We start from the raw sequence: 18689 nt of genomic DNA, 5'->3' as shown, positions 1-18689 counted from the left end.
ACACACACACACACACACACACACACACACACACACACACACACACACAGGTCCCCACCCTTTCTCTGCCTGACCAAGCCAGTGATTCAGCCTCCATAAAAACCTTTTTAGCCAGGCACACACGCACGCATACACACATGCCTGAAAACAGATGGCCCGGAAAACTCCCGGTGAACTGGAAAAGCGTTTGTCTCAAGATGAAAGGCTTCACACCCACTGCCTACACACAGAGTCTACTCCCGACACCTTCCCGCTACAACACAGCGCATATAGCGGAGGCTGGTGCTGCACAGGGACAGACACAGACTTCAGCTAGAGCTAGCAGCATCCATCCCCACACCCACTAACACTGCAATACAGTAGCCTCCCTCCCTCTCTCTCCCTCTCTCTGTCAATGGAGTCAATACTACAGTACCAGCCAGGGAAACAGGTGATAGAGCAGATACAGGAAGTATGTCCTGGAAGAAGTCGTTGAATAACTAGAATAAGCATCTGCCCATACAGCCTCTTTCCCTCTGTCATCTGAGCACAGGGAAAGGGATGCGTAACACGGTGGTGTGGACCATGGTCAGGCACACACAGGGGCGTGGAGAATGACACTGACTGCAATACAGGATAATTGCTTCCCATTTACTCGTGTGGCCGAGACAAAAATAGCATGTCACACCTTACGCTTGGAAGCATGGGAGTCATGAGCCCTCACTGCTGCCCACTGCAGTTTAATACACCGTGTGTGACCTGTACACTTCAGATACATACACAGTTATGCACATAATACAGCTAGATATACACAGAGACTCACATGTGCACGTGAGCACACCTGACACATACACACATGTAAGCACACATGCCAGTGGTTAATGAACAGGCGTGATTCCTCAGAAAGGTAGCTAGAAATATTGACACAAGACCCACTGTTGTGTTTTCACACTCCACTGTCACCTGCACCACCAGGAGACTGGCCAATGGTCAAATAACTACCCCCCCCCCACGGCACACCGCTAAAGACTTCTATTCCCGAGACCCCCTACGAAATACCTCTAGATACTATTCTCCTGCTTCATTGTTGCTTGTTGTAATTTGTAAGCACAGATATTCTAATTTCACACTGGAGTTCAACACAATGGCCCCAAAGCTGCGGCAGCACTTTACGGAAATGTACTGTGACAAAGCAGCACAAATTGAGTTCCTTAAGAGACCATCCATCCATGCATCTGGGATTATGTGCCGCCCCTGTAGACATCCTAAATACAATCACCATCAACACCATACCAAATGAATCAGAGCGCTCTATTGCCATGAGAACAGGCATGCTGTTGCTGTAATGTAGTTATAATGATACAGTGATACATTTAGTCAGTTGGAATTGGAATTGTAAAACCAGTTATACCTCTATCAGCTATGGGTAGTTTCCTCCACCACACTACCTTGCAATACATGTGCCATGCCTAGGTCCATTTAACAACAGTCACATAATACTACAGCCTCAACAACACAGCCACAGCACTCAGCATAGACAGCAATGACCAGCAATAAAAGCCCCTAAATATTTCATATCAGGCAAAAGCTCTGCTATCCCTCAAACTGAATCAAGTGAAAGCATATGACCATTAGCTAATAGCACCTTGTAAACTTCAATGCAAAATACAGCCCCAGCTACGATAACAAGGAAACCACTGCACTGCAGTACTTTACACAGTCAGGTTCTGAATTGATATTCCTTCCCTTTTAGAGGCACACAAGACTAAGCACACTAGATAACTGATCAACTACAGCTGCCTTGGCCGAGCCTAAGAGCTGATATAGAGATAGAAAATAGAAAGCTTAGGGAGGCTATAGGCAGACACCCGAGCGAGCCCTGTACTCACCAGCACTGGCAGAACACAGCAGAGACACCAAGAGCACAATCACCAGCGTCAGGATCTTCACATTCATTTCTGCACTCCCCTCTGGCTCTCCGGTAGTCGCTAGCTGATATACTGTAGTGGTGTGTGTGTGTGTGTGTGTGTGTGGATGGGAGGGAGGGAGGGAGAGAGAGAGAGGGGGAGGGAGAGAGAGAGAGAGAGGGAGAGCAGCTGAGTGAGCAAGGGTGAGAGAGAGGGGGAGAGAAAGAGACTGTTTGCTCCTCTGTGAGTGTGAGTGAGTGTGTGCCTGGCTGACTGCCTGGTGTGTGTGTGTGTGTGTGTTTCTGTATGCGTGTGTCTAAATGCGTATTTGTATATCAGTGTGTGACAGCACCACTACAAGACTGAAGGCAAGTCTTTATCTGAGTTCTCCCACGGAGGTGTGCAGCGTTTTTTCCTTCTCAGAGAATACGGCAGCCGGTGCCAAGTTCAGTAGAGCTGTGGCTGTGCTGGGAATCAGCGTGCAGCAGGTCTGTCTGTCTGGTTGTCTGTCTGTGTGTACAAGTCCTCTGTTTGCCTTGGATAACAGGAGCCCTGTCGGTCATGTGGTTTATGTATCATTGACTCTGTGGGTCATGGAAAAGGGGGCCTCCCCACCCCCAATGTTACCCCCCACACACACATTGACCCTCCCCCTAAAGAGAGAGAGGGAAGGAAAGGCAGGCAGGGTTTGGGAAGGAGGAGCAGTGGGGGGTGTCCAGATTTATCATAATAACCAAACACATGCTCTTTTTTGAAAAAGTAGCATTTGGATTGTAAAGAAGCTTACCAGGAATCCAATCATCTAAATACCAATTTATATGGGAAGGCAGAAAGAGGGGAAGGTGGGAGAAAGAGGGGAAGGTGGGAGAAAGAGGGGAAGGTCGGAGAAAGAGGGGAAGGTAGGAGAAAGGGGAAGGTGGGAGATTAGAGGAAAGAAGAAAAAGGTTCATGTTTTCCTCCTTTTGTTTCTGTATGGAAGTAGCTCCCTTCTGTTATCCTCTGTTTAAAACTTCAGTCCTTAGGGACTAAGCCATGGTGGCAAATGTTTTGCAGTATTTCAAGTCAGTGTCCGTGACATTGGGTGTACCCGGAGGTTTTGTTTTGTTTCCGACATTTTATTGTTGGTGAACAAAGCAACCATAAAACGACCCTCCCTGTACGGCTCCGAAATAAATTCAAATGTTATTTATTTGTTTTAATAGATGGTAAACAGGAAATGTTGCATTTCTTGTGCTGAATTGTGAGAACTATCCGTGCGACCACTACAACTATAACAACTAGTCTTATCGGCTTTGTTCCTTAGATAGGACGAATAGGTCTCGTTTTTCACATCACATATAATTCAACATGTTTCGCTATCGCCGTTGGAGTAAAATGGCTGGTTGATTTCCAAAAGGGAATTTATATGTTTTGGGGTAGAAACCGAAAGATTTCCTGGACATATTTGTTCAAATCAGGAGCATCTTCAAAATCTCACCCTTACCCCACCCCATCACATTGATTTTGCACATGTTTTCTTAGGTCCACGCTTTTAAGCAGAGTACAAAAAAGATGCAGTCAGAATTTTACTGTAACTCATGATTATTTCACTTTTTACTCAGGACACATTGTTTTTTCCATTCATTTCTATTTAAATAAAAAACCATGTTTGGTACAATATACAGTTGAAGTCGGAAGTTTACATTCACTTATGTGGAAGTCATTAAAACTCTTTTTTTCAACCACTCCACAAATTACTTGATATCAAACTATAGTTTTGGCAAGTTGGTTAGGACATCTACTTTGTGTATGACACAAGTAATTTTTCCAACAGTTGATTACAGACAGATTATTTCACTTATAATTCCCTGTATCATAATTCCAGTGGTTACATACACTAAGTTGACTGTGCCTTTAAACAGCTTGAACAATTCCAGAAAATGATGTCATGGCTTTCAAAGCTTCTGATAGGCTAATTGACATCATTTGAGTCAATTGGAGGTGTGGTTCATTCAGTCTGGTTCATTCTTGAAAGCAATTTCCAAACGCCTGAAGGTACCACGTTCAGCTGTACAAGCAATAGTACGCAAGTATAAACACCATGGGACCACGCAGCCGTCATACCGCTCAGGAAGGTGACGGGTTCTGTCTCCTAGAGATGAACGTACTTTGTTGCGAAAAGTGCAAATCAATCCCAGAGCAACAGCAAGGACCTTGTGAAGATGCTGGAGGAAACAGGTACAAAAGTGTCTATATCCATAAACGAGTCCTATATCGACATAACCTGAAAGGCCGTTCAGCAAGGAAGAGGCCACTGCTCCAAAACTGCCATAAAAAACAGACTACGGTTTGCAACTGCACATGGGGACAAAGATCGTACTTTTCAGAGAAATGTCCTCTGGCCAAAAATGGAACTGTTTGGCCATAATGACCATCGTTATGTTTGGAGGAAAAAGGGGGAGGCTTGCAAGCCGAAGAACACCATCCCAACTGTGAAGCATGGGGGTGGCAGCATCATGTTGTGGGGATGCTTTGCTGCAGGAGGGACTGGTGCACTTCACAAAATAGATGGCTTCATGAGGAGGGGAAACGATGTGGATATATTGAAGCAACATCTCAAGACATCAGTCAGGAAGTTAAAACTTGGTCACAAATGGGTATTCCAAATGGACAATGACCCCAAGCATACTTCCAAAGTTGTGCAAAGAGGATAAGGACCACAAAGTCAAGGTATTGGAGTGGCCATCACAAAGTCTTGACCTCAATCCTATAGAAAATGTGTGGGCAGAACTGATAAAGCGTGTGCGAGCAAGGAGGCCTACAAACCTGACTCAGTTACACCAGCTCTGTCAGGGGGAATGGGCCAAAATTCACCCAACTTATTGTGGTAAGCTTGTGGAAGGCTACCTGAAACATTTGACCCAAGTGAAACAATTTAAAGGAAATGTTACCAAATACGAATTGCGTGTATGTAAACTTCTGACCCACTGGGAATGTGACGAAAGAAATAAAAGCTGAAATAAATCATTCTCTCTACTATTATTCTGACATTTCACATTCTTAAAGTAAAGTGGTGATCCTAACTGATGTAAGACAGGGAATTTTAACTAGACTTAAATGTCAGGAATCGTGAAAAACTGAGTTTAAATGTATTTGGCTAAGGTGTATGTAAACTTCTCTCTTCAACTGTATATATGTAGATATATGGTTGTTCACATAGGCTAACTGAGGCTGTCCTATAGGGTCACTAAAGGGGAACTGTGACAAATGATGGATGGACTGCCCATGGTCACAACCCCCTAGACAGAGAGCCCATCATCAAAGAGCTCCACACACATCAACCCCTTCTCAATGTAATGTCACAAAAAAGTCACTTTACTGGTGTGGAGACCTGAGAACGGGGACTTTGGCCCCCAGGGCCCCACCCCAAACCTCACACAGTCCAGCCATTGTCTCTTGAAGCCCCTGTGTCCCAGGGGCCGGCATGTCTGTGCCACCCACTTGAAAGCCACCAACAGGAGCACCTTCCATTTTTACATGTGGCACTTGGAACATTCACTTCATGAAGTAATGCTCTCACCTCGGGGGTGGCTGATGACTGAAGCCCAGGCTAAAGATTCTTATCCCCCAGCCTGTTCTATTTTTAGCCTTGAGATCATTTGTCCGAAGAATCAGTCCTTGGCATGCATTATCCCATATACGCACTTTCATAATCACTTTACCAGAAATCATGGTGTTTTTTCACTGACGTTGCACAATAACTCTTTTGGAAATAACATGTTCCCTGCTCTGGGGTTTGGAATAGAATTCCCACTTTCCATCATACTCCAAATTTAACATGTTCTGTGTTTTATAACTTATTGCTCTGCCTTTTGGGGTAATTGTATTAATTTGAATGTACTACTGTCGGATATCAGTACTGATTTGTCTCTTTATATTGAGTGAGCTGTGTGGACATTTATGGTCCTGGGTTTACAAATTGTTAAAACTTGGCAATAAAGTTCAAAACAATTGCCCTGTATTAATCAAATAATTTCAAATGTATTTACAAAGCCCTTCATACATCAGCTGATATCTCAAAGTGCTGTACAGAAACCCCGCCTAAAACCCCAAACAGCAAGCAATGCAGGTGTAGAAGCACGGTGGCTAGGATAAACTCCCTAGAAAGGCAAAAACCTAGGAAGAAACCTAGAGCGGAACCAGGCTATGAGGGGTGGCCAGTCCTCTTCTAGCTGTGTCGGATGGAGATTATAACAGAACATGGCCAAGATGTTCAAATGTTCATAAATGACCAGCATGGTCAAATAATAATAATCACAGTAGTTGTCGAGGGTGCAGCAAGTCAGCACCTCAGGAGTAAACGTCCGTTGGCTTTTCATAGCCGATCATTAAGATTATCTCTACCGCTCCTGCTGTCTCTAGAGAGTTGAAAACAGCAGGTCTGGGACAGGTAGCACGTCCGGTGAACAGGTCAGGGTTCCATAGCCGCAGGCAGAACAGTTGAAACTGGAGCAGCAGCACGGCCAGGTGGACTGGGGACAGCAAGGAGTCATCATGCCAGGTAGTCCTGAAGCATGGTCCTAGGGCTCAGGTCCTCCGAGAGAGAAAGAAAGAGAGAAAGAGAGAATTAAAGAGAGCATACTTAAATTCACACAGGACACTGGATAAGACAGGTGAAGTACTCCAGATATAACAAACTGACCCTAGCCCCCCGACACATAAACTACTGCAGCATAAATACTGGAGGCTGAGACAGGGGTCAGGAGACATTGTGGCCCCACCCGATGATATCCCCGGACAGGGCCAAACAGGCAGGATATAACCCCACCCACTTTGCCATAGCACAGCCCCCACACCACTACAGGGATATCTTCAACCACCAACTTACCATCCTGAGACAAGGCCGAGTATTACCCACAGGATCTCCGCCACGGCACAAACCAAGGGGGGGGCGCCAATCCAGACAGGAAGATCACGTCAGTGACTCAACCCACTCAAGTAACGCACCCCTCCTAGGGACGGCATGGAAGAGCACCAGTAAGCCAGTGACTCAGCCCCTGTAATAGGGTTAGAGGCAAAGAACACCAGTGGAGAGAGGGGAACCAGACAAGCAGAGACAGCAAGGGCGGTTCGTTGTTCCCTTAATAATGTTAGCTTGAAGAAAAGCTTATAATGTAAATGAAAATAAATCATGAGAAAGTTGGAGATTTCCCCAGAATGCAGTCGAAGAAGGTGGTCTTTGTGGTGACGTGAGTGTAACGGTCTGCCTGATGGGCAAGTAACAGTTTGCCTGATTGTCAAGTAACGGTCTGGCTGATTGGTCAGTAATTGTCTGCCTGTTGGTCCAGTAACCAGTAATGGTCTGCCTGATGGTCCAGTAGTGATCTGCCTGATGTTCCAGTAACGGTTTGCCTGATGGTCCAGTAACCAGTAATGGTCTGCCTGATGGTCCAGTAGTGATCTGCCTGATGGTCCAGTAACGGTCTGCCTGATGGTCCTATAACAGTCTGCCTGATGGTCCAGTAACAGTCTGCCTGATGGGCCAGTAATGGTCTTCCTGATGGTCCAGTAACGGTCTGCCTGATGGGCCAGTAATGGTCTTCCTGATGGTCCAGTAACGGTCTGCCTGATGGGACAGTAATGGTCTTCCTGATGGTCCAGTAACGGTCTGCCTGATGGGACAGTAATGGTCTTCCTGATGGTCCAGTAACGGTCTGCCTGATGGGCCAGTAATGGTCTTCCTGATGGTCCAGTAACGGTCTGCCTGATGGGACAGTAATGGTCTTCCTGATGGTCCAGTAACGGTCTGCCTGATGGGCCAGTAATGGTCTTCCTGATGGTCCAGTAACGGTCTGCCTGATGGGACAGTAATGGTCTTCCTGATGGGACAGTAATGGTCTTCCTGATGGGACAGTAACGGTCTGCCTGATGGTCCAGTAATGGTCTGCCTGATGGGACAGTAACGGTCTGCCTGATGGTCCAGTAATGGTCTGCCTGATGGGCCAGTAACGGTCTGCCTGATGGTGCAGTAACGGTCTGCCTGATGGTGCAGTAATGGTCTGCCTGATGGGCCAGTAATGGTCTTCCTGATGGTCCAGTAACGGTCTGCCTGATGGGCCAGTAAAGGTCTTCCCGATGGTCCAGTAACGGTCTGCCTGATGGGACAGTAATGGTCTTCCTGATGGGACAGTAATGGTCTTCCTGATGGGACAGTAATGGTCTTCCTGATGGTCCAGTAACGGTCTGCCTGATGGTCCAGTAACGGTCTGCCTGATGGGCCAGTAATGCTCTTCCTGATGGTCCAGTAACGGTCTGCCTGATGGGACAGTAATGGTCTTCCTGATGGTCCAGTAACGGTCTGCCTGATGGGCCAGTAATGGTCTTCCTGATGGTCCAGTAATGGTCTTCCTGATGGTCCAGTAATGGTCTGCCTGATGGTCCAGTAATGGTCTGCCTGATGGTGCAGTAATGGTCTGCCTGATGGTGCAGTAACAGTCTGCCTGATGGTGCAGTAACAGTCTGCCTGATGGTGCAGTAACGGTCTTCCTGATGGTCCAGTAACGGTCTGCCTGATGGGCCAGTAACGGTCTGCCTGATGGTCCAGTAACGGTCTGCCTGATGGGCCAGTAATGGTCTTCCTAATGGTCCAGTAACGGTCTGCCTGATGGGCCAGTAATGGTCTTCCTGATGGGACAGTAACGGTCTGCCTGATGGGACAGTAACGGTCTGCCTGATGGGCAAGTAATGGTCTTCCTGATGGTCCAGTAATGGTCTTCCTGATGGTCCAGTAATGGTCTGCCTGATGGTCCAGTAATGGTCTGCCTGATGGTGCAGTAATGGTCTGCCTGATGGGCCAGTAATGGTCTTCCTGATGGTCCAGTAATGGTCTGCCTGATGGTCCAGTAATGGTCTGCCTGATGGTCCAGTAATGGTCTGCCTGATGGTCCAGTAATGGTCTGCCTCCGCCTAACCACATCTGTCCTGACACAGGAAGCATTTGGATGTTGACAGGAAACATGTCTTATCAAACTCTATCCCTGGATTTGGTCAGCCATGACGACACTGGTGATGCCCTTGTGGTTTGTAAATGACTAGTTCTTCCTGGCTGTTTGCTTGTATTATTAATAGTTAAACATCCATTCCATAATTCCTCTGGTGTGTGTAATAGGAAAGAGTGTAGGAAAAAGGTGCTTCTCTTCTTAAGCATGTTTTTCCATCCCTATCCATTATTACCTATCCAGGTCCCTGATCTATGTGGAAGAATTCCAGCATTATTTTCTTGATTCAAGATGAATGTATTTCCTGTTTACCATTTAACTCTAAGTTAAGAATCCGAAGTCTGCAATTCCATTGGTAGACCTCCTGTTTCGATAAATGTCTAATCATAAGTGGGCGGATGTTTGTTTGAATTGTCTTGATTAAATGAGCAGAAGCGGAGGGCTGCTGTTGTTTTTCTGATTGTTGTTATGCAGAGGGGAGCATACCTGACCATCCGGCAGCATTCCCCAGCTCTCCATTATATTCAGCCCACTGTAAAATTGTTGTTTAGCAACAAAACTGACGCATGCACAACTATGGGGCAAAACAAACAGGGTTGGCTTAGATTGTTGACAACATGTAAACTGTATTTCGTCTTCCGATGTTTATTGAAAACAAATAAATATGCACAATGAGCACTTGTTGTCTCTTTAATACATAATTACAGTTGTTGGTTAGTTTGCGACATTTAGCCATATTAGCAGTGACACGACATGATTCCAAACGCCTCAAAACAAGACATGGTATCAATAACAAGATACACATTTTGAAACGCTCCATGATTTCCCACATGGCAGCTTGTTGTCATTGTTGCTAGCTATCTGACCGTTCAGAATCATAACAACACCTGTCCTTCTGCCTCTGCGATGGGCACGCATCATTTTCGTGACGCTGTCGGCTAAACCATCCATTGAGACAGATTAAGATGGAGTCTCATTCCTGCTACTGTATGCAAGTCGTCAGTAAGAGAGTGATTAAGCTGTGGTTCTCTTGTGATCAATAATGTGAAAGGTTGTGTCTTATGGAATGGATCTGAGGGAACTGAGCCGGAGCTCTCGCCTTCTTCACAGACACCTTAAACGAACGTGATCCTCCTCTCAGGCGGCCCAGTGCTTCATATCACAAATGTCAAGAATCTCAGGGCCGGTGGATAAACTTATCTGCCTTCAATCGCAACATTATCGGTGGCGCCACAATTCAACTGAGAACTTGTTCTCTGCTCCCAGAGGCCCTGGATGGACGATAGCAATTTTCTACCTGTCTTTGATTCTCACTCCATCCCCTCACCTCTGAACAATCACAGTCCCATTTCTTCCATAAGGACACCCTCAGTATACAGTAGCACTGCTGCAGTAGTATGAAGGGTTTCTTGGAACCATAAAGAACCAGGCAACAGGCAACAGGCAGAGATGTCTTGAAATGGCTTTAATGGGCTATTATCTCGCTGATGAATTTACACTTTAAACAAAATACTTTTATCTTCCAGATGTATTGCAGAGACATTTGGTTTAGTCTGCTGTGCTTAGCAGAAAAAAAGGGGAGATGCTCTGTTTCTCCTGCTATCTGGCAACGCGTCTGGGTTTTATCTTGTGAATCTGGGGGGGGTCGGTCACAAATACCACAGAGCTCTTCGTAAGACTTAAAACAGACACTTCTGTACACAGTTACTCCACCTAGTCTGTCCCTTAATGATTCCGCATTCCCACCAATACATATCAACTCTCCATCCTAGTATTTTCCCTCCTCTTCCCATTGGAACATCCTCAGTAGTTTTGTGATAGGGAGCAGACAGGTGCAAATGTCATGAGATAAGTGTCTTCTTCTCTGACATCCAGATAATGAACGAACACTCTTGCTGTTATCAAAAAATGATTGAACCTTGTTTAAAAAAAAAACAGGTGCCTTGAAATTGAGAGAGAAAAAAAAGTTGTTTGCAGCGGCTGTTCGGATAATGTTCTCAAACTGTTACATGTATAACCCTCCAGATCACAAGGTTGTTGCCATGGCCAGAAAACTCCAGGATGTGTTTGAGGTTTGAAATTGATGGGAATATTTGCCATTCATCCCAATATGCATAAGGTATAACATGGGACTTAACGTATCCCTCACTGCTAACACACACTTTAAGCCTCCCTGGGCCAATTATCCCCTATGACCATTTGCTCCAGTGTTGCGTGACTCCACAGCTGCTGTCTCCATAATCCAGGCTATCCGGCCCATCAGTCCCAGAGCAGTAACTGAGTCTCTGATATGGGAGATGACAGTTTAGGGTCGCAGTTGACAGAGGGAATGAAAATAATCACTGGGAAGCTATACACCGCTATGCACTGCTATCAGCCTTTCAGGCAGTTTTCTAAAGCATAATATTTCTGTCAGGTGACTTGACTTCCGCACCGGCTGATTTGTGGTAAAGGGACCAGAGTTAGTTGCCTGTGATGTTGCACCTGCAGGAATGGTCTCTTTTTCCTTATGTACTAAAATCCTAGAAACCTTGTGTAGCGTTGGCCGACGAGCATGCGCCTACTGTGTTGTCCTATTCTGAATCAGGGGCGTGATCAAACCCTAAGGGAATGTATAAAACCTGCTCCGCACCCTCATGAGCTCAGATCCAGATTCTCTATAGATATCGTAAAACAACAAACAATAGCTGGCTTTTGAATTCTTTTACACTGCTGGCCTCCAATCAGAACATAGATCTTCTGAGGATTTTCTTTCTCCAGGTGGCAGGTGAGAGGAGCCTTGCTCCTGACCTCGCCCACAATACTGTATGTCTCAATGGCAGTGTTGAATGCCCTGTCGAGGTGATCAGGGTGCTAGAGAAATCATCTAAAGCTTAGAGTTGTATCCTCCCTCCTGGCTTTGCTGTGCTTGTGCATAGGGTGTGTCCCCGAGTGGAGAGTGGAAGGCTGCCAGATTTTTACATGTCTCCATGAGCTTCAAAATGCCAATCTTTCTAGTGTGCTTGCCGAGTGCCCTTCATTCTTTGAGTATTTTCTCTGTATTTCTGGAGAGAAGATATGTTGATCATCTGCAGTTCCTTCATTCTAGCAGGAGATCAAATGGAGTCCGAGCGTGCTCTGGCTTGGTTTCTCTGACACATTGTGAGACTGAGAGATGCGACTTGACAGATGAAAGATAAGAGGGTTGTTTTCCGAGGGGGAGGACAGACTCTACAGACAGGCGTAAGGTGTCACTGAATGGGTCTTTGAAAGTGCACAAAGCCCAAGCCTCCATCGAATAATAAAAGCTTGAGATCGCTGTCTCTCTACGCGCCGATTCACTGAACCTTTCACTGGAAGTTTCTCCTGTTTACAATTGTTTCTTCCTCTGTAGTACAAGTTCAGAAAAGTTCAAGGACAAAAGCTTTTCTGAGCATGAAACTCTGCTAACATGTCCCAAAAGATGGTAATCTAAGGCTGGTGAACAGTCTTAAAGTCATTATGAAACCACCATGTTACTGTGGGCTGATTTGGCTCGTTTTTAAATGATCCTTTTCCTGTCCTCATTACCGCTGTAAGGAGTCCTGTTGTAAATGACATCATTAGCCAAAGCTCTGTGACTGCTGTTCTCTTTCCATGCTTTGCCATGGGTCTCTGCCAATGCAGTGAGACTTTCACAGGACAATTGCTGTCATTTTGTCAGAGGTCATTCTGGTGCTGACGCAATTAGGCCAAGGTGAACAAAACAGAGAGGGGGAGAAGTGTCAATAAAGAGAACGGTGTAGGAGTGCTGTCATGGCAGGGCTTGACATGAACTTTTTTAGCCACTTGTCCTTCAGACAAGTTGGACAGATTTTTTACTTGTCCAAAATTTCAAGTAAAAAATGGTCTATAGGAGGCTACACTGACTTGGTTTCTTTGCATATCTCAAAATACAAGCCTATCTCAAAATACAACACTGCCCCTTTAAGGCTCTCCTGGAGGATGATTGGCCACTCTTGGTTGCCTATAAAATATTGCAACATTACAATTACAACCAAATACTTGTTATGTCTTTATATAATAATTCCCCTCAGGACTTCAAAGTAAAGGCGTCCCGTCATATGTCTATGTTTCAAAACAGACTGGGATAGCTCTGGGACGACAGATCCAAAATTCATACAACCAATGCACATCATTTTTTTGAAGCAATGAAGAGGATGCAACAGATCAAACCGTTTAGCTTCAAATGTTTTATTTCTTCGTTTTATAAGATCAACAATGCGCACATGGCTGTAGGCTACGAATGTTCCAAAAAGCAATTAGCGGGAAAACACCATTCTCAAAAGTGCACTGCACCCAGAGCGATTTTATATGACAGGCAAACAAATATCAGTTTTAAATTAAGAAGAGGGGAGATCTAAAGATGCATTAACTAGCATGGGTTACTAATATGACTGGGATTATGTCTTTGACTGCTGGACAATAAAATAACATTGATTTGAAAAACAATAGAACATGAGTAAAACACTGGTTTCAATGGCAAATTAAAATAATATTTTGGCTAGGCTAGGCTACTTTGAAACAAGGTAAGCCATGCCTCGAGGTAGAAGGAGCGATAGGATGAAACAACTTTCGAAATAGGAAACTCTTTCTTTCGGACTCGAGTGAGGGGGAAGTGAACAGGCTCTACAAAAGCCACAGCAGACTGGCAGGGTTTTGAACCCAGTTTTTTTGTGTCTCTAGTCTCTCTGTGAAATGTGTCTTTGATGTGCTGTCACCTTTTCTATTAAATAATTCTCTTTACTCTTTCCTGGAAGAATAACATCACCATTCACACTTCATCATTTACCATTTTCTCTGCGCTGGCGTGTAATAAAAGTCATATATATTCTGCCACATATAAAGTCAAAGCCAATAGATCTTGTGACACTTTTTCTCCAGCTGCGTATTGTTATCAATTGAAAGAGAAACGTGAAAGAAAATGCCAATCCAGTAATGACCTATAATGTTTCATAGCCATCTTGGAACTTTAAATATCCCAATCATAAATCGTTTCTTTTTGTTATGAGCCACTCTGTTTCCCACCTGCCTCCGGCAGTATAGTTTCAGGGCATTTCTCGACATGGGCTCAGGGACCCATTAAGAAGAGTTTAATTCGTACCTCAATGAAACAAAGATGGAAAACACCTGAAAATGTTCCTCATGGCAGTTAAATTCAATGGAATATACAGGCCTAAAGCCCCTACATTTGTTTTAAGAACTGTAACCTAGTAGTTAAAGAGTGTTTGGTAGTAAAGGAAGAATAGGAAAATGTTCTTCTTCACCGTTAAACATACATGTTGGTATGTTAGTGCTGTAAGAAAGTCCATGTTCTAGTCACAAAGAAGAAATAGGGTTAGTTCTTTGTGAGTAGTTGTTAAGGGGTAAAAAGAAGAAAATAGCAGAGAAAGGGACAGAAAAAAGAAAGAAATGAAGCCAGTGAAGGATGTGTTGTCCTTTGTGTGTTTAGCATGTTGGCGGCACTTGATAAATTGACTTCTCTGGTGAAAAACCTGTTCCCCTCGCACAGTGTGTTTGACCTCTCTCAGTTACGTAGCAGCTGGACTTTTGACGGCCGGAATTGTATTTGACCTCATATTGTTATCTATAAGAGAACACAAGTCATAAACCTGAGGAAAGTGTTTCCTTTGAGAACGAGGATAAAACGTTTTTTTAACCCTATGCTTGAGGATTAATGAATCGTTGCTGTGATGTTGTTTCAGAGCGGCTGGACATTGTTGGAATCACATTATGTCTGAAACAGCCAGAATCATGTCAAGACCCCTCGCAAGACCCCTACACACCCACCACCACCATGTCAACACTGGTAGTAGTACAGTGTCTAATAGTATAACGTCTCCCATCAAACCCTCAAACTTGACAGTTCTGATCTCACAATAAATGGACAATCAACATATTTTGACCATTGAACAGTGGGCACTTATCTGACAATTTTGTTTCTGTTTAGTGAAACCAAACCCCCAAAATCTGATTTGAAGTGCCTAAATATTACCAGATCAATCAGGCGTTTTATTTGTTTTTTATAAAACTGACTTTGATTGAAAGGCTCCAGGCCACCATCCAAAGCAATTCTGAGAAAAACATTTATGGTTATTATACTGGGCATTCCAGCCTCCGAATTGATTCGGAGAAACTGTGTGGAATCATTTTGCTATGAGGTATGCTGAAATTCTTTTCTAGTCAAGATAATTGCAAATTTGCAATGTTTTAGAGACAAAAACTTGTCCTTAGAGGAGAAAAAGTACTAAGATATGAATGTTTATTTCTCACAGCATAACACATCGGATGTGCAACAACTGTAGGCTAGCAATTTCAATTTCAGCAATTTCATCAGAGAGTGAGGCTGATTGGGAAAACTAGGGGGAAATTAAAACTAGTTTCGGTAATTCAAGGTTCTTGCGAGGGTGATATTCAGAGAACATTGACATTCTAAGCTGTATCATAACCCTTTGGCTTAGGCCATGAAATCTTCTCGCCACACTTATGACATGGCATCTCTGTAACCACTGACGTTCGAGGACACCTCAGTTGTTGTGATAGTGAAACCGATGACTAGGCTGTCACATCTGGGCGCATGCCGCATTCCGTTTGCCACTGCCTCATGTTACAGCCATGCTGTATACCATCCACGCCAACAAACCACACCACGTCTCACCACCCCATAGGAAACATGGCTCCAAACCCCACCCTGCCCACGTGGCATAACCCACTGGGTACAAACCAGGGAAGTGGGACGTGGCTGGTTCTAACATGTATTTCCACCCTGAAGACCTGATCTGATATCAAGGGATGTACTGTACTCAGTGTACTGTACTCATACTGTATTCAGTATCATTGGGAGCGGTTCCATTGACCCCAGGGCTCATACTGTAATCAGTGTCATTGGGAGCGGTTCCATTGACCCCAGGGCTCATACTGTACTCAGTGTCATTGGGAGCGGTTCCATTGACCCCAGGCCTCATACTGTACTCAGTGTCATTGGGAGCGGTTCCATTGACCCCAGGCCTCATACTGTACTCTCAGTGTCATTGGGAGCGGTTCCATTGACCCCAGGGCTCATACTGTAATCAGTGTCATTGGGAGCGGTTCCCTTGACCCCAGGGCTCATACTGTAATCAGTGTCATTGGGAGCGGTTCCATTGACCCCAGGGCTCATACTGTAAGCAGTGTAATTGGGAGCGGTTCCATTGACCCCAGGGCTCATACTGTATTCAGTGTCATTGGGAGCGGTTCCCTTGACCCCAGGGCTCATACTGTAATCAGTGTCATTGGGAGCGGTTCCATTGACCCCAGGGCTCATACTGTAAGCAGTGTAATTGGGAGCGGTTCCATTGACCCCAGGGCTCATACTGTAATCAGTGTCATTGGGAGCGGTTCCCTTGACCCCAGGGCTCATACTGTAATCAGTGTCATTGGGAGCGGTTCCCTTGACCCCAGGGCTCATACTGTATTCAGTATCATTGGGAGCGGTTCCCTTGACCCCAGGGCTCATACTGTATTCAGTGTCATTGGGAGCGGTTCCATTGACCCCAGGGTTCATACTGTATTCAGTGTCATTGGGAGCGGTTCCCTTGACCCCAGGGCTCATACTGTATTCAGTATCATTGGGAGCGGTTCCCTTGACCCCAGGGCTCATACTGTATTCAGTGTCATTGGGAGCGGTTCCATTGACCCCAGGGCTCATACTGTATTCAGTGTCATTGGGAGCGGTTCCCTTGACCCCAGGGCTCATACTGTATTCAGTGTCATTGGGAGCGGTTTCCTTGACCCCTGGCCTCATACTGTACTCAGTGTCATTGGGAGCGGTTCCATTGACCCCAGGCCTCATACTGTACTCTCAGTGTCATTGGGAGCGGTTCCATTGACCCCAGGGCTCATACTGTAATCAGTGTCATTGGGAGCGGTTCCCTTGACCCCAGGGCTCATACTTTAATCAGTGTCATTGGGAGCGGTTCCATTGACCCCAGGGCTCATACTGTAAGCAGTGTAATTGGGAGCGGTTCCATTGACCCCAGGGCTCATACTGTATTCAGTGTCATTGGGAGCGGTTCCCTTGACCCCAGGGCTCATACTGTAATCAGTGTCATTGGGAGCGGTTCCATTGACCCCAGGGCTCATACTGTAAGCAGTGTAATTGGGAGCGGTTCCATTGACCCCAGGGCTCATACTGTAATCAGTGTCATTGGGAGCGGTTCCCTTGACCCCAGGGCTCATACTGTAATCAGTGTCATTGGGAGCGGTTCCATTGACCCCAGGGCTCATACTGTAATCAGTGTCATTGGGAGCGGTTCCATTGACCCCAGGGCTCATACTGTAAGCAGTGTAATCTGGAGCGGTTCCATTGACCCCAGGGCTCATACTGTATTCAGTGTCATTGGGAGCGGTTCCCTTGACCCCAGGGCTCATACTGTATTCAGTGTCATTGGGAGCGGTTCCCTTGACCCCAGGGCTCATACTGTATTCAGTATCATTGGGAGCGGTTCCCTTGACCCCAGGGCTCATACAGTATTCAGTGTCATTGGGAGCGTTTCCATTGACCCCAGGGCTCATACTGTATTCAGTGTCATTGGGAGCGGTTCCCTTGACCCCAGGGCTCATACTGTATTCAGTGTCATTGGGAGCGGTTCCCTTGACCCCAGGGCTCATACTGTATTCAGTGTCATTGGGAGCGGTTCCCTTGACCCCAGGCCTCATACTGTACTCAGTGTCATTGGGAGCGGTTCCCTTGACCCCAGGGCTCATACTGTACTCAGTGTCATTGGGAGCGGTTCCCTTGACCCCAGGCCTCATACTGTACTCAGTGTCATTGGGAGCGGTTCCATTGACCCCAGGGCTCATACTGTAATCAGTGTCATTGGGAGCGGTTCCCTTGACCCCAGGGCTCATACTGTAATCAGTGTCATTGGGAGCGGTTCCATTGACCCCAGGGCTCATACTGTAAGCAGTGTAATTGGGAGCGGTTCCATTGACCCCAGGGCTCATACTGTATTCAGTGTCATTGGGAGCGGTTCCCTTGACCCCAGGGCTCATACTGTATTCAGTGTCATTGGGAGCGGTTCCCTTGACCCCAGGGCTCATACTGTATTCAGTATCATTGGGAGCGGTTCCCTTGACCCCAGGGCTCATACTGTATTCAGTGTCATTGGGAGCGGTTCCATTGACCCCAGGGCTCATACTGTATTCAGTGTCATTGGGAGCGGTTCCCTTGACCCCAGGGCTCATACTGTATTCAGTGTCATTGGGAGCGGTTCCCTTGACCCCAGGCCTCATACTGTACTCAGTGTCATTGGGAGCGGTTCCATTGACCCCAGGCCTCATACTGTACTCTCAGTGTCATTGGGAGCGGTTCCATTGACCCCAGGGCTCATACTGTAATCAGTGTCATTGGGAGCGGTTCCCTTGACCCCAGGGCTCATACTTTAATCAGTGTCATTGGGAGCGGTTCCATTGACCCCAGGGCTCATACTGTAATCAGTGTCATTGGGAGCGGTTCCCTTGAACCCAGGGCTCATACTGTAATCAGTGTCATTGGGAGCGGTTCCATTGACCCCAGGGCTCATACTGTAAGCAGTGTCATTGGGAGCGGTTCCATTGACCCCAGGGCTCATACTGTATTCAGTGTCATTTGGAGCGGTTCCCTTGACCCCAGGCCTCATACTGTACTCAGTGTCATTGGGAGCGGTTCCCTTGACCCCAGGCCTCATACTGTACTCAGTGTCATTGGGAGCGGTTCCCTTGACCCCAGGCCTCATACTGTACTCAGTGTCATTGGGAGCGGTTCCATTGACCCCAGGGCTCATACTGT

This window comes from Oncorhynchus keta, chromosome 4 (genome assembly GCF_023373465.1).
Source record: "Oncorhynchus keta strain PuntledgeMale-10-30-2019 chromosome 4, Oket_V2, whole genome shotgun sequence".
NCBI lineage: Eukaryota > Metazoa > Chordata > Actinopteri > Salmoniformes > Salmonidae > Oncorhynchus > Oncorhynchus keta.
Note: the sequence above shows the minus strand (reverse complement) of the source record.